The sequence below is a fragment of the Sapajus apella genome, unplaced genomic scaffold (assembly GCF_009761245.1).
Source record: "Sapajus apella isolate SASKATOON/1434 unplaced genomic scaffold, GSC_monkey_1.0 scaffold227, whole genome shotgun sequence".
NCBI classification, from domain to species: Eukaryota; Metazoa; Chordata; class Mammalia; order Primates; family Cebidae; genus Sapajus; species Sapajus apella.
In genome coordinates this window covers 428,519-433,509 of record NW_022437167.1, presented here as the reverse complement: position 1 = coordinate 433,509, position 4,991 = coordinate 428,519, and positions in this window count along the sequence as shown.

Below are 4,991 nucleotides of genomic sequence, written 5' to 3'. Positions count from 1 at the left end.
GGAGGATCACCTGAGATCAGGAGTTCGAGGCCCACCTGGCCAAGCTGGTGTAACCCTGTCTCTACAAAAAATACCAAAAAAAGTAGCCAGGTGTGCCAGCACATGCCTGTAGTCCCAGCTACTCGGGAGGCTGAAGCAGGAGAACCACTTGATCTTGGGAGGTGGAGCTTCCAGTGAGCCAACATTGCACCACTGCACCCCAGCCTGGATAACAGAGCGAGACTCTGTCTCAAAAAAGAAAAAAAGAAAAAAACCCTAAAATTCCCTGAACCTTATCTTTCTCTTAGACAAACTGTGCGAAGGAAGATTTTCCTGAAGGAAGATTCTGAACACAAGTCTAACAGAACCCCCAAACCCAAGTGCAAAGGGCAGGCAGGGGCACCAATTAGGGTCAAGGCCACCCCAAACCACTTTGTCATAGAGAGTTTACAAATGCAGTGAGGTTATTTCAGGTCTACCCTGTACAGTTTCAGGGCTGACCCCTGAAAATGTCAGGAGCTATAATTACGTCTCACCTTTTTATTTTAAGAATGCACAGAACTTCTTTGATTATTCTGGAAAAAGGCATTGCACAGAGGCAGAGATGTGAGCTAGAGTGAGGGATATCCATGTAGTTCAGAATCCTAAGCATAAACAAATATCCCATCTGGCTGGAAACTTTTTATCCTCAAAGAATCCAAAGCAAATGGACATTTGTCTGAGCAAGTGAAATGCCCCACCAAAAAGGATGACACGATCGTAGCTTCTAACATGAAAAAAGAAAAGCCACACGCAGTGACTCAGGCCTGTACTCCCATCCCAGCACTTTGGAAGGCCGAGGCAGGTGGATCACGAGGTCAGGAGATAGAGACCATCCTAGCCAACATGGTGAAACCCTGTCTCTGGGCTCGGTGCAGTGGCTTACACCTCTAATCCCAGCATTTTGGAAGGCCGAGGCGGGGGGGATCACCTGAGGTCAGGAGTTCGAGATCAGCCTGACCAACATGGAGAAACCCTATCTCTACTAATAATACAAAAATTAGCCAGGCGTGGTGGTGCATGCCTGTAATCCCAGCTACTCAGAAGCCTGAGGTGCGAGAATCACTTGAACCCAGGATGTGGAGGTTGCAGTGAGCCAAGATCGTGCCATTGCACTCCAGCCGGAACAACAAGAACAAAACTCCATCTCAAAACAAAAAAAAAAAAGAAGAAAAGCCGGGTGTGGTGGCTCATGCCTGTAATCCCAGCACTTTGGGAGGCCAAGGCGGGTGGATCACCTGAGGTCATGAGTTCAAGACCAGCCTGGCCAACATGGTGAAACCCCGTCTTAAAAAAAAAAGAAGAAAAAAAGAAATCTTGTCTCTGCTAAAAATACAAAATTTAGCTGGGCATGGTGGTGCATACTTGTAATCCCAGCTACTTGGGAGGCTGAGGCAGGAGAATCGCTTGAACCAGGGAGTTGGAGGTTGCAGTGAGCCAAGATCGCACCACTGCCTGGTGACAGAGCCAGACTCTGTCTCAAAAAAAAAAAACTGAAAAAGAGACACGTGACAGAAACACCAAGGATGTGCCTTCCTTTCTGTGGTGGTGGCCGCGATTGCATCTCTGCACCAAGGCGTTTCCTTTCCTGGCTCTGGGAAATCATGTGGGCAAACTGGCTAAGTGACATTCACATCCAAATAGGGAAATGGGAATGGAGCCAGGCCACTTCACAAGCAGCAAGAGAGGCAGGACCTCAGTGGCAGCTAGAAAAGTGAGGGTTCCCTGGTGCTAGCCTGTGAGACCCCCTGTTGACGCCATACCCTTGGACAAAAGAAGCCAGGCCCACTAGCAATGAGGAATGACGGCTAATTAATACCAGTGGGAGGGGTAATAAGCAGAAGGGCTAAAGCACCCTAGTGTCAATGACAGTGCTCAGTGACAGTGGCCGTTCAGGTGCACAAGGCAAGGTGCCCTCTGTCATTGCTCCCTAAGATTATTGGACTGCATAATTCATCTGGGGCTGGGCGCAGTGCCTCATACTTGTAATCCTGGCACTTTTGAATTGCTTGACCCTGGGAGTTCGAGACCAGCCTGGGCAACATAGTGACACTTTGTCTCTACAAAAAATAAAAACTTTAGCTGGGCGTGGTGGTGCATGCCTGTAGTCGCACCTACTCAGGAAGCGGAGGCAGGAGGATCACTTGAGTCCAAGATTTTTTTTTTTTTTTTTTTTTGTTCGGGATTGAGACAGAGTTTCGCTCTTGTTACCCAGGCTGGAGTGCAATGGCGTGATCTTGGCTCACCGCAACCTCCGCCTCCTGGGTTCAGGCAATTCTCCTGCCTCAGCCTCCTGAGTAGCTGGGATTACGGGCACGTGCCACAATGCCCAGCTAATTTTTTGTAGTTTTAGTAGAGACGGGGTTTCACCATGTTGACCAGGATGGTCTCGATCTCTTGACCTCGTGATCCACCCGCCTTGGCCTCCCAAAGTGCTGGGATTACAGGCTTGAGCCACCGCGCCCGGCCCGAGTCCAAGATTTTGAGGCTGCAGTGAGTTATGATACTGCCACTGCACCACAGCCTGGGCCACAGAGTGAGATCGTGTCCCCCCAACACCCCAAAAGAAAACATAATAATTTATTTGGATTTGCCAAGCACTTTCAGTTTCACGTATGTGAACTGTTAATCCACTGCAACATGCATCCTTTGAGAAGCCCATCAGAATTGGTCTTCGTTCTTCCAGGGAAAAGCTGTTGAAAAAGTCAACATCTAGGGTGGGCGTGGTGGCTCACACCTGTAATCCCAGCACTTTGAGAGCCTGAGGCAGGCGAATGAGGTCAAGAGATTGAGACCATCCTGGCCAACATGGTGAAACCCCGTCTCTACTAAAAAGGCAAAAATTAGCAAGACTCCATCTCGAGGGGGCCGGGGGAAGTTAGTGTCGGCTGGGTGCGGTGGCTTACACCTGTAACCCCAGCACTTTGGGAGGCTGAGACGGATGGATCACCCGAGGTCAAGAATTTGAGACCAGCCTGACCAACATGGTGAAACCCCATCTCTACTAAAAATACAAAAACTAGCTGGGCGTGGTGGTGCATGCCTGTAATCCCAGCTACTCAGGAGGCTGAGGCAGGAGAATCGCTTGAACCCGGGAGGCAGAGGTTGCAGTGAGCCGAGATTGTACCTCTACACTCCAGCCTGGGTGACAGAGTGAGATTCTGTTTTCAAAAAAATAGGAGAGAAAAGAAAGAAAAAGTTAGTGTCTATTTCCAGAGAGAAACATACACAGTCAAACCAACAGGTCGGTCTAAATACTCCTGCTGCTTCCCCAGAGAAAGCCAGGTAGCACCTGAATTATACAGGGGTGGGGAACACAGTATAGCTTTATTGGTCTTGGTTGGCTAGAAAATCTGGAGTTCAGGCCGGATGGAGTTCAGGAACGCTTTCAGCCAGGCCTTTTTAGATCTCTAGGTAGTAGCAAATGTTACTATAATTAAGCGAAATTAGACCCTTTTCTGAAGCAAAAGGTATTAGGTGGTACTAGATGCCTTCAGTGTAGAAGATACGTGAGTAAAACCGTGACTCCCTAACCAGGAAAGAATGCGCTTCTGACCTGGAGGGAGTTCATTTTAGACACCTGTGACCACTTTGCATAAAGACGGGAGGAGCCCAACCCAGGGTTAGTTGGGAAAAAGACGCCTTATGCTATCCAGGGAGAATTCTTCACCTTGAGATTCTGTAGGATCTGAGCTCCTTTGCATCCCAGACAGACAGTTCATATGAGTGTAACTGAGCCTAAAATACAGGTCAGGGAGTTCATCCTGATGCATTTCAGTCCTCTTCCTTCCTTCCCTCCCTCCCTCTCTCCTTTCCTTCCTTCCTTCCTTCCTTCCCTCCCTCCCTCCCTTCCCCCCTCCCTCCCTCCCTCTCCTCTCCCCTCCCCTCCGCTGCTCCTCTCCTTTCCTGGGCTTGCTCTGTTGCCCAGGCTGGAGTGCAGCGGCACAATCGCATCTCACTGCAGGCAGCCTCAGCCTCCCCAGCTCAAGTGATCCTCCCAGTAGCCACCATGCCCAGCAAATTTTCAAGTTTTTTGGCAGAGATGGGAGTCTCATTATGTTGGCCAGGCTGCTCTCGAACTCCTGGGACCTAGCCATCCTCTCACCTCAGCCTCCCAAAGTGTTGAGATTACGGGCGTGAGACACCGCCAGGCCAATTTTATTATTATTATTTAATTAATTAATTAATTGATTTTTTGAGATGGAGTTTTGCTCTTGTTGCCCAGGCTGGAGTGCCATGTCGCAATCTCGGCTCACTGCAACCTCCACCTGCCGGGTTCAAGCGGTTATCCTGCCTCAGCCTCCTGAGTAGCTGGAACTACAGGCGCATGCCACCATGCCCAGCTAATTTTTGTAGTTTTAGTAGAGATGGGGTTTCTCCATGTTGGTCGGGCTGGTTTCCAACTCCCGACCTCAGGTGATCTGCCTGCCTTGGCCTCCCAAAGTGCTGATATTACAGGCATGCGCCACCACGCCCAATTTTATTATCATCATGACTTTTGAGATGGAGTTTTGCTCTTGTTGCCCAGTCTGGGGTGCAGTGGAACGATCTCGGCTCACTGCCACCTCTGTCTCCCAGGTTCAAGCAATTCTCCTGCCTCAGCCTCCCAAGTAGCTGGGACTACAGGCATGTACCACCATGCCCAGCTAATTTTGTATTTGTAGTAGAGACAGGGTTTCTCCACGTTGGTCAGGCTGGTCTCGAACTCCTGACCTCAGGGGATCCGCCCACCTCAGCCTCTCAAAGTGCTGGGATTATAGGCGTGAGCCATTGTGCCCAGCTTTATTATTATTATTTTGAGAAGGAGTCTCACTCTGTCACCAGGCTGGAGTACAGTGGTGTGGTCTTGGCTCACTGCAACCTCCGCCTCCCAGGTTCAAGTGACTCTCCTGCCTCAGCCTCCCGAGTAGCTGGGACTACAGACACGTCACCAGACTCGGCTAATTTTTTTTTAAATAAATTAAAAAAAAAAA